The 11,797-nt window shown below is 38.8% G+C and overlaps 3 non-coding genes across 3 annotated transcripts; 1 reads left to right on the top strand and 2 right to left on the bottom strand.

The window, feature by feature from the left end:
* Nucleotides 1-5,760: 5,760 nt before the first annotated feature.
* Nucleotides 5,761-5,868, top strand: LOC112713261 (small nucleolar RNA R71). Its single transcript, XR_003158234.1, has one exon. It is a non-coding gene; the product is annotated as a small nucleolar RNA R71 (small nucleolar RNA).
* Nucleotides 5,869-8,133: 2,265 nt separating this feature from the next.
* LOC112713263 (small nucleolar RNA R71) lies at nt 8,134-8,241 on the bottom strand. The gene has a single exon (XR_003158236.1). It is a non-coding gene; the product is annotated as a small nucleolar RNA R71 (small nucleolar RNA).
* Nucleotides 8,242-11,341: 3,100 nt separating this feature from the next.
* LOC112713350 (small nucleolar RNA R71) lies at nt 11,342-11,449 on the bottom strand. The gene has a single exon (XR_003158323.1). It is a non-coding gene; the product is annotated as a small nucleolar RNA R71 (small nucleolar RNA).
* Between the last annotated feature and the right edge of the window lie 348 nt (nt 11,450-11,797).

Raw genomic sequence — 11,797 nt, 5'->3', positions numbered from 1 at the left:
CCAAACATTGTCACTAACGTTGGAAGCAACCCACAATCCCCAATGAGCCACGTTAACTTCCACGTTAACTAAGTTAACGTGGAAGCTAACGTGGATGAAAGAAGGTGATGGCCAATGTTAGTGACACTCAAAATTGTCACTAACGTTGGAAGGAGCACGCAAGCCACAATGAGCCACGTTAACTCCCACGTTAACTTAGTTAACGTGGTAGTTAACGTGGGCAAAACTCCCACCTGGCAGCCTGACCATGCCTTCTTCAAACACGCATAACTTGAGCCACAAAGCTCCAAATGAGGTGATTCCAGTGGCATTGGAAAGTAGGATTCCGGAGCTTTCCATGAATATATGGCACTACATGGTTGACAATAAATTTCAGGGAGAAAACCTGCCCCGAAAGTGCAGTATGAACATGGTATCAACCTGTATTAAGGCCAACTGACCTCTTCACATTCCAAGAAGTGTAACTCGAGTTGTAGGGCTTCAAATGATGAGCTTTCAAAGGCGTTGGAAAGTAGACATCGAGAGCTTTCCAACAATATCTACTAGTATGGGGTGGACACTAAGTTTGAGCTTCAGAAACTGGCAATAATGAAGCCCTGGTCGCTAGCGTTATTGGCACTCAACTTTTTCATTAACGCTAGCAACGATGCCAGCGACCATGTTCACTTCAAAGGAGCATAACTTGAGCTACAGAGATTTAATTGAGATGATTCCAGTTGTGTTAGAATGCTGACATTCAGAGCTTTTCAACGATATATAATACTCTATAGTGGGCATGAAATTGCGCACAAACCAGAGGCATCTTTTAAGCCCCAAAAACACCAACTGGTAGCAAGTGTGACGTTAGCCACACTAACTTCAGCACTAACGCCACACTTGTAGCGTTAGTGTGGCTAACGGTAGCACTAACATTGGCACCTAGACCTCAAATTTACTCACTTCTCTCTTAAGTCCACTTCAAAGCCCAAGCAAGCAAGCCCACAATTGTCAACCAATCAAGGCCACAAGAAGCATCTAGAATAGGAATTTTCATTTAAGTGTAATTTGCTTTTAATTTCATTTTGTAATTTAGGAGAGCCTATATAAAGGCCTTAGTTTTTACATTCAAGTAATTCTAGATAGCGGAAAATTGAAGGAAGGGGGAAAGAGTGAAGACCAATTCGAACTTCTGTGAATTGGCACACTCCAACGGGAGTGGGTCTTCGGACCCCTCCCCTCAACCACTCTTCTTCCTTTTCTTTTCTTTTCTTTTTCTTAGTAGTAGTTTAATTCTAGTTTGTACTTTTCATTTATGAATTTTGAAGTTTCAATTTTAGTTTTAATCTTCATCTTTACTTTTCTGCACTTTCTTTCTTTTCTATTTTGGTAGAGCAATGATAAACTAACTCTTTTCATTGGGTTAGAGAGCTCTATTGTGATTTAATGGATCAATTGTAATTCTTATTCTTCTTCTTCTTTCTTTTCTCTTGATTTTGCTTGAACGCTTTTGATCTTCATCCAATTGGGTAGTTATCTTGGAAAAGAAGCTATTCATACTTGGATCTCTTCTGAACCGTGGAAGAGGAATGAAGAGATCATGCTAGAAATGCTTTCTCATGTTGTACCAAATTAGGTTTGGAAGGATATGTGACTATAATCCTCCAACACTTGATTTGGGAATGCATGTGGTATAACCAGTGACCATACTTCATCTCTTCTCATAAGCAATTGACCAAGGAATTGGCTCTTGATCAAGATTTGAGAGATTGAATTACAAGTAATTGTAATTCGATCACTTAAGATTGCCAAGGAGATCAATGAATGATTGAGGAAGAGATGAGAATGAACTTGATCCGGAGGATTTCAATATCTCTTGATCCCAATGTTCATTTTATTTTTAGTTCTTACATTTACTTTGCTTGCCATTTTATTTTTCTGCACTTTTATTGCTTTCTTCACTTTTTTGTAAATTTACAATTCCTGCTGCTCATCATCCAAATCTGAATCGTCTAATTAGGATAATCAATTAACCATTGATTACTTAATCCATTAATCTCTGTGGGATTCGACCCCACTGTATTGTGGGTTTTACTTGACGACAAATTTGGTACACTTGCCGAAGGAAATCTGTTGCAAGACAATTTCCACCTGCATCAGTGCCTTCTTCTTGAAGAACCAATGGTGTTCTTGAGCTCCTCTATGTCCTTCCTTGCCTATGTTGCTCCTCCCTCATAGCTCTTTTGGAGGGAAATGCATCTCTTGAGGCATCTCAGGGATTTCTTGATGATGAGCTTCCTCATGCATATCTTGAGATCCATGAATGGGCTCTCTTATTTGCTCCATCCTCTTCTTAGTGATAGGCTTGTCCTCTTCAATGAGGATGTCTCCTTCTATGATAACTCCAGCTAAGTTGCATAGATGGCAAATAAGATGAGGAAAAGCTAGCCTTGCTAAGGTGGAGGGCTTTTCGGCTACTTTATAGAGTTCTAGAGAGATGACTTCATGAACTTCTACTTCCTCTCCAATCATGATGCTATGGATCATGATGGCCCGATCCACAGTTACTTCGGATCGGTTACTAGTGGGGATGATGGAGCGTTGGATGAACTCCAACCATCCTCTAGCCACAGGCTTAAGGTCCAGTCTTCTCAATTGAACCGGCTTACCTTTTGAGTCTCTTTTCCATTGAGCTCCTTCCACACATATGTTCATGAGGAATTGGTCCAACCTTTGATCAAAGTTGACCCTTCTAGTGTAGGGCGTGTGTCTTCTTGCATCATAGGCAAGTTGAACGCCAACCTTACGTTCTCCGGACTGAAATCTAAGCATTTCCCCCGAACCATTGTAAGCCAATTCTTTGGGTTTGGGTTCATGCTTTGATCATGGTTCCTAGTGATCCATGCATTTGCATATAACTCTTGAACCATTAAGATTCTGACTTGTTGAATAGGATTGGAGAGAACTTCCCATCCTCTTCTTCTAATCTCTTGTCGGATCTCCGGATATTCGCCCTTTTTGAGATTAAAAGGGACCTCAGGGATCACCTTTGTCTTGGCCACAACTTCATAAAAGTGGTTTTGATGGGCTTTTGAGATGAATATCTCCACCTCCCATGACTCAGAGGTGGAAGCAATTGCCGTCCCTTTCCTCTTTCTTGACGTTTCTCTGGCCTTAGGAGCCATCAATGGTTATGAAAAAACAAAAAAGCTATGCTTTTACCACACCAAACTTTGAATGTTGCTCACCCTCGAGCAAAAGAATAAAGAATTGAAGAAGAAGAAGAAGAAGATATGAAGGAGAGGGAGAGAGGTGTGTGTTTCGTCCAAGGGGGAGAAGAGAGGGTTGTGTTATGTGAAAATGAAGAAGGATGAAGGGGTTTATATAGTGGAGGAAGAGGGGTTTTGGGTCCGGTCATTCAGGGTGGGTTTGGGTGGGAAAGAGATTTTGAATTTGAAGGTAGGTGGGGTTTATGGGGAAGAGAGGATGGATGTGAGTGGTGAAGTGGTGATGGGGAAGAGTGATTGAGGTGATTGGTGAATTATATTTAGGGAAGAGTGTTATAAAAAGGTGTGAGAGAGAGGGATAAGGTAGGTGGGGATCCTGTGGAGTCCACAGATCCTGAGGTGATTCTGTGGGGTCCACAGATCCTGAGGTGTAAAGGCTTTCTCATCCCTGCACCCTTTAGGCGTGTAAAATGCCCTCTATACACAATCCTGGCATTTAATGCCAGACTGCAGCTTATTTCTGGCGTTAAACACCCAGATGTAGCATGTTTCTGGCGTTTAATGCCAGCCTGATGCTTGTTTCTGGTGTTAAACGCCAAATAGATGCTTGTTTCTGGCGTTAAATGCTAGACAGATACTTGTTTCTGGCGTTTAAACGCCAGACAGCTCTTCCTCCAGGGTATGCTTTTTCTTCTGCTATTTTTGATTCTGTTTTTAATTTTTACAATTATTTTGTGACTCCACATGATCATAAACCTAATAAAACATAAAAGAACAATAGAAATATAGATAAATAAAAATTGGGTTGCCTCCCAATAAGCGCTTCTTTAATGTCAATAGTTTGACAGTGAGCTTTCATGGAGCCTCACAGGTATTCAGAGCATTGTTGGGACCTCCCAACACCAAACTTAGAGTTTGAATGTCGGGGTTCAACACCAAACTTAGAGTTTGGTTGTGGCCTCCCAACACCAAACTTAGAGTTTGACTGTGGGGGCTCTGTTTGACTCTGCATTGAGAGAAGCTGTTCATGCTTCCTCTCCATGGTTGCAGAGGAAGATCCATGAGCTTTAAACACAAGGTAGTCCCCATTCAATTGAAGGACTAGCTCTCCTCTGTCAACATCAATCACAGCTCCTGCTGTGGCTTGGAAGGGTCTTCCAAGGATGATGCATTCATCCTCATCCTTCCCAGTGTCTAGGATTATGAAATTAGCAGGGATGTAAAGGGCTTTAACCTTCACTAACATGTCCTCTACCAATCCATAAGCTTGTTTTATTGACTTGTCTTCCATCTCTAATGAGATTCTTGCAGCTTGTACCTCAAAAATTCCGAGTTTCTCCATTACAGAGAGTGGCATAAGATTTATACTTGACCCTAGGTCACACAGAGCCTTCTTAAAGGTCATGGTGCCTATGGTACATGGTATTAAGAATTTACCAGGATCTTGTTTCTTTTGAGGTAAAGTTTCCTGAACCCATGTATTTAGTTCACTAATGAGCAAGGGAGGTTCATCTTCCCAAGTCTCATTACCAAACAACTTGGCATTCAACTTCATAATGGCTCCTAGATATTGAGAAACTTGCACTTCAGTCACATCTTCATCCTCATCAGAGGAAGAATAGTTCTTAGAGCTCATGAATGCCAGAAGGAAGTTTAATGGAATCTCTATGGTCTCTATATGAGCCTCAGATTCCATTAGGTCCTCAATAGGGAACTCCATTCTGTCTGGAGGACGTCCCATGAGGTCTTTCTCATTGGGATTCACGTCCTCCCCTTCCTCTTTGGATTTGGCCATTTTGATTATATCAATGGCCTTGCACTCTCTTTTTGGATTCTCTTCTGTATTGCTTGGGAGAGTACTAGGAGGAGTTTCAGTGATTCTCTTACTCAGCTGACGCACTTGTGCCTCCAAGTTTCTAATGGAGGACCTTGTTTCATTCATGAAACTTAAAGTGGCCTTAGATAGATAAGAGACTATGTTTGCTAAGATAGAGGGGCTCTGCACAGAATTCTCTATCTGTTGCTGAAAAGATGATGGAAAAGGCTTGCTATTGCTAAACCTGTTTCTTCCACCATTATTAAAGCCTTGTTGAGGCTTTTGTTGATCCTTCCATGAGAAATTTGGATGATTTCTCCATGAGGTATTATAGGTGTTTCCACAGGCTTCACCCATGTAATTCACCTCTGCAATTGTAGGGTTCTCAGGATCATAGGCTTCTTCTTCTGAAGATGCATCTTTAGTACTGTTGGATGCATTTTGCAATCCATTCAGACTCTGAGAAATCATGTTGACTTGCTGAGTCAACATTTTGTTCTGAGCCAATATGGCATTCAGAGCATCAATTTCAAGAACTCCCTTCCTCTGAGGCGTCCCATTACTCACAGGATTCCTTTCAGAAGTGTACATGAACTGGTTATTTGCAACCATGTCAATGAGTTTCTGAGCTTCTGCAGGCATTTTCTTTAGGAGAATAGATCCACCTGCAGAATGGTCCAATGAAATCTTAGACAATTCAGACAGACCATCATAGAATATATCCAGGATGGTCCATTCTGAAAGCGTGTCAGAAGGACACTTTTTGGTTGGTTGCTTATATCTCTCCCAAGCTTCATAGAGGGATTCACCTTCTTTCTGTCTGAAGGTTTGAACATCCACTCTAAGCTTACTCAGCTTTTGAGGAGGAAAGAACTTGGCTAAGAAAGTCGTGACCGGCTTATCCCAAGAGTTCAGGCTATCTTTAGATTGAGAGTCCAACCATACTCTAGCTCTGTCTCTTACAACAAAAGGGAAAAGCATAAGCCTGTAGACCTCGGGATCAACCCCATTGGTCTTAATAGTATCACAGATCTGCAAGAATTTAGTTAAGAACTGAAAAGGATCTTCTGATGGAAGTCCATGAAACTTGCAATTCTGTTACATCAGAGAAACTAATTGAGGCTTTAGCTCAAAATTGTTTACTCCAATGGCAGGGATTGAGATGCTTCTTCCATGTAAGTTGGAATTTGGTGCAGTGAAGTCACCAAGCATATTCCTTGTATTGTTGTTGGGTTCGGTTGCCATATCCTTTTCTTGTTCGAAAATTTCAGTTGGGTCCTCTTCAGAGTCTTGTGCTTTAGCTGCTCTTAGCTTCCTCTTCAAGGTCCTTTCAGGTTCAAGATCAGCTTCAACAATAATACTTTTTTCCTTGTTCCTGCTCATATGAGAGAGAAGAAAACAAAGAAAGTATGGAATCCTCTATATCACAGTATAGAGATTCCTTTATGTGAGTAGAAGAGAAGAAGAATAGAAGAGGAAAAATTCGAACACAAAGAGAAGAGAATAGGGTTCAAATTATGAGTGGAAGAGCAGTGTTAGTAAATAAATAAATAAATAGAAAGAGATGATAGGGAGAGAAATTCGAAAATTAATTTTTGAAAAATGGTTAGTGATTTTCGAAAATTAGAGATAGAAAAGTAGTTAGGTGGTTTTGAAAAAGATAAGAAACAAATAAAAAGTCAAGTAGTTAGTTAAAAAAGATTTGAAAATCAATTTTGAAAAGATAAGAAGTTAGAAAAAAGGATTTTTGAAATCAAATTTTTGAAAAAGATATGATTTGAAATAAGTTGTTTCTTTGGGTTGACTTAGTCAAAAATTTTTAAAATAAGTTGTTTCTTGTTAATCAAGTCAAGATTTCAATTTCAAAAATCCTATCTTTTCAAAATCTTTTTTAAAAATCAAATCTTTTTCATTTTTCTTTTATGATTTTCGAAAATTTAAAAATATTGTTCAAAATCTTTTTCTTAATTTCATTTCAAATTTTCAAAAACTTTACTAACAATTAATGTGATTGATTCAAAAATTTAAAGTTTGTTACTTTCTTGTTAACAAAGGTTCAATCTTTAAATTCTAGAATCATATCTTTTAGTTTCTTGTTAGTCAAGTAATCAATTTTAATTTTAAAAATCAAATCTTTTTAACTTCCTTTTCAAATCTTTTTCAAAATAAATTTCAAATCATATCTTTTTCAAAATCAATTTCAAAAATCTTTTCTAACTTCTTATCTTTTCAAAATTGATTTTCAAATCTTTTTCAATTAACTAATTGACTTTTTGTTTGTTTCTTATCTTTTTCAAAACCACCTGACTACTTTTCTATCTCTAATTTTCGAAAATCATTAACCATTTTTCAAAAATTAATTTTCGAAAACTCCCCTCTCTCATCTCCTTCTATTTATTTATTTATTTATTAACACTTCTCTTCATCTAAAAATTCAAACCCTTTCTTCTCCTCTGTGTTTGAATTTTTCTCTTCTTCATTCTTATTCTTCTTTTCTTCTACTCACATAAAGGAATTTCTATACTGTGACATAGAGGATTCCCCTTCCTTTTCTGTTCTCTTCTTTTTCATAAGAGCAGGAGCAAGGACAAGGACATTCTTGTTGAAGCAGATCCTGAACCCGAAAGGACTTTAAGGATGAAGCTAAGAGAAGCTAAAGCACAACCCTCTAGAGAGGACTTGACAGAAACATTCAAAAAAGAAGAAGACATAGCAGCCGAAAATAACAACAGTGCCAACAATGCAAGGAAGATGCTTGGTGACTTTACTGCACCAAATTCCAACTTACATGGAAGAAGCATCTCAATTCCTGCCATTGGAGCAAACAATTTTGAGCTAAAGCCTTAATTAGTTTCTCTGATGCAACAAAATTGCAAGTTTTATGGACTTCTATCAGAAGATCCTTTTCAGTTCTTAACTGAATTCTTGCAGATCTGTGATATTGTTAATGCCAATGGGGTTGATCCCGAGGTCTACATGCTTATGCTTTTCCCTTTTGCTGTAAGAGACAGAGCTAGAGTATGGTTGGACTCTCAACCTAAAGACAGCCTGAACTCTTAAGATAAGCTGGTCACGACTTTCTTAGCCAAGTTCTTTCTTCCTCAAAAGCTGAGTAAGCTTAGAGTGGATGTTCAAACCTTCAGACAGAAAGAAGGTGAATCCCTCTATGAAGCTTGGGAGAGATATAAGCAACCGACCAAAAAGTGTCCTTCTGACATGCTTTCAGAATGGACCATCCTGGATATATTCTATGATGGTCTGTCACTGACCTTTTCTTTACTGTTTTAGGATAGTTTCGTGCATTTTCTTAGTGAATAAGGCAAGTTTTGGATGAAATTACACTTACACCTTAATTCAAGCAACTTTTGTGAACTTTGCATAATTTCATGAGTATTTTGCTAGAATTGTATGATAAATTAATGATGCATAATCTCATGACTTTGGCTAGAGCTTTGATGCACTTTAATTACTTGTTTTCAGGGCAAAGGAAGCAAGGAAGAACTACGTTAGTATTCACGTTAACCTAGTTAACGTGAACACTAACGTGGAATGGTAAAGCTTACAACGTTAATGAGAAAAGTGTTCACCAATAACGCCTGCGAAGCCACCCAAAGCTCACGTTACTTGCCACGTTAACTAAGTTAACGTGGTAGTTAACGTAGAAGAAGAAGGAACTCCAACGTTAATGGTAAAAGTGAACACCATTAACATTGGAGAACTTGGCAATGATCCACGTTAAGAATCACGTTAACTTAGTTAATGTGAACTCTAACGTGGAAGAAGAAACACAAGCCAATGTTAGTGACACTCACTTTTGTCACTAACGTTGGACCATCTAGCATTGCCTACGTTAACTTTCACGTTAAGCTTATTAACGTGAAAGTTAACGTGGAGTTGAGATCAAGGAACCAACGTTAGTGACACTCACTTTTGTCACTAACGTTGGGAGATGGCTTCACTACTACGTTAAGAGCCACGTTAACATAGTTAACGTGAGTTCTAACGTAGAGAACATGGCATTTGGAGCATTAGTGACAAAGGTGAGTGTCACTAACGCTCTCGAAGGTGGATCACACCTACGTTAAGAGTCACGTTAGCTAAGCTAACATGGACTCTAACGTAGGAACATAGGGGCACTAAGCAACGTTAAGGGGAAAAGTGATTCCCATTAACGTTTGCGGAGGGGTATAAGCCAACGTTATTGGAAAAAGTGAGTCCCAACAACGTTAGCCAAGTTTTGAGAAAGCAACGTTAATGATCACGTTAAGACCACTAACGTTGGATTTAATGTGGATATATGAGGTTGGAACGTTAGTGGAAAAAGTGAATGCCACTAACGTTCCCGAGCCCACAATGGAAATCAACGTTAAATCTCACTAATTACCCAAAGCCTAAATCATCTTTCTCTGTAAGTTGGGCCCACTAAAGATGAGAACTGCTTCAACTCAAGATCCAAAGCCAACATCCAAGACTTGAAGAACTCACTAGAAGATCAAGAGGAGTAGTATATATAGGAGTAGTTTTGAACTTTAGAGAGGCTTGGCACTTTTGGAAACTACTCTCTATAGATTTACTTTTCTGCACTTTTAGCATGTATTCTTCTTTTCTGACATTTTCCATTTCTAGAGCTATGAACAACTAAACCCCTTTCATTGGGTTAGGGAGCTCTGTTGTAATTTGATGGATCAATTATAGTTTTTATTCTTCTTCTTCTTTCTTTTCTCTTGATCTTACTAGAAAGCTTTCGATCTTAATTCAATTGGTTAGTTGTCTTGGAAAAGAAACTCTCCATAATTGGATCTCCTTTGAGCCTTGGAAAAGGAATGAGGAAATCATGCTAGAAATGCTTTCTCATGTTGGACCAAATTGGGGTTTGGGCGGATATAGTGACATGTAATCCTCCCAACACTTTGATTTGAAAATACATGTGGTATAATCAGTGACCACACTTCATCTCTTCCCATAAGCAATTAAATCAAGGAATTGGGCAATTGTTCAAGCTTAGAGAGATTGGATTGCCAAGAAATTGGGAACCAATCACTTAAGATTGCCGAGGAGATCAATGAATGCATTGATTGAGGAAGAGATGAGAATGAACTTGATCCGGAGAATACAACATCTCCTGAACCCAATGATTTCCCCAATTCTGATCTTACCCATTCTCTTTACTTTCTGCCATTTAATATCATGCTCATTACCCCAAATCCCCATTTAAGATTCTGCACTTTAATTTCTATTATTTACTTTCTAGTCATTTAAATTTCTGCATCTCAACCCAAATTCTATTTAGCTCAACTAGCACATTCTTCTAACTAAAGTTGCTTGACCAATCAATCCTTGTGGGATTCGACCTCACTCTATTGTGAGTTTTACTTGACGACAATTCGGTATACTTGCCAAAGGAAAATTTGTTGAGAGACAAGTTTTCATGCATCAAGTTTATGGCGCCGTTGCCGGGGATTGATTTTGAATCAACAATGATTAAGTTTGAAGATCACTAGATTGAGCATTTTTTTTCTTTTTGTTTAGTTTATTCAGTTAATTTCTTTTAGTTTATTTTAATTTCTTCCTCACGCCCTGCACCCTCTTTTATTTTTTGCCTTTCCCCCTTTGATTACAATTCTGCTCACTAACCCACTAACTGTTTGATAATTTACATCACTCACACTAACAATTATCCTAACCAGAATAGTTTTTTCATTTTATCTCCTGTTGTGCAATCTGTTTATTGTATGACAGGGAGAAGAGAAGGAGCTTCAACATCCTTTGATTCAGAACCTGAAAGAACCCTTTGGAGACTAAGAAAGGAAGCAAGAGGAAAAAGGATTATTGGTGCTGAGGAAGAAGAGGAAGAGTATTTTGAACCCAACATGGAAAAAATATGGAGAACAATCATGAAGAAGAAGCTCATAATCATGTCAGAGAATGCCATGCAAACTGGGCTGGGCAAGAAAGGAGAGTCTTAGGATCCTATATCAATCCTAATCCTGGAAACTGTGGAATCAGCATTCAGAAGCCCACCATACATGCCAACAATTTCGAGCTAAAACCCCAGCTCATCACTCTTGTGCAGAATAATTGCTCATTTGGAAGAGGTGCTCAAGAAGATCCTAATCAACACTTGACCACCTTTCTAAGGATTTGTGACACAGTGAAGTCCAATGGAGTCCACCCAGATGTCTATAGGTTGCTCTTGTTCCCTTTTTCACTCAGGGACAATGCATCTAAATAGCTTGAATCCTTCCCAAAGGAAAGCTTGACTAATTGGGAAGAAGTGGTGAACAAGTTTTTAGCAAGATTTTACCATCCTCAAAGGATCAATAGGCTAAGAACTGAGATGCAAACTTTTAGACAACAAGATGGTGAGACACTTTATGAAGCATGGGAGAGATTCAAAGACCTAACAAGGAGATGCCCACTAGACATGTTTAATGAGTGGGTTCAACTTCACATCTTCTATGAAGGTCTTTCCTATGAGTCAAAAAAGGATGTGGATCATTCATCCGGAGGCTCTCTAAACAAGAAGAAAATCATTGAAGAAGCCATAGATGTCATTAAAACAGTTGCTGAAAATGACTACTTCTATGCCTCCGAAAGAAGTAACACCAGAGGAGTAATGGAGCTGAACCACATGGATGCATTGTTAGCTCAATACAAGATAATCACCAAGCAGCTAGCAGATCTTACCAAGAAGGTGGAGGAGAACCAAGTTGCAGCAGCCATCACCTTATCATCAGCTCAAGAAGGAGTAAACATAGGAGAAGAAGGTGATTGGGAG

The sequence above is a fragment of the Arachis hypogaea genome, chromosome 9, assembly GCF_003086295.3.
Source record: "Arachis hypogaea cultivar Tifrunner chromosome 9, arahy.Tifrunner.gnm2.J5K5, whole genome shotgun sequence".
NCBI classification, from domain to species: domain Eukaryota; kingdom Viridiplantae; phylum Streptophyta; class Magnoliopsida; order Fabales; family Fabaceae; genus Arachis; species Arachis hypogaea.
Note: the sequence above shows the minus strand (reverse complement) of the source record. Positions and strands in the feature narration are given on the sequence as shown.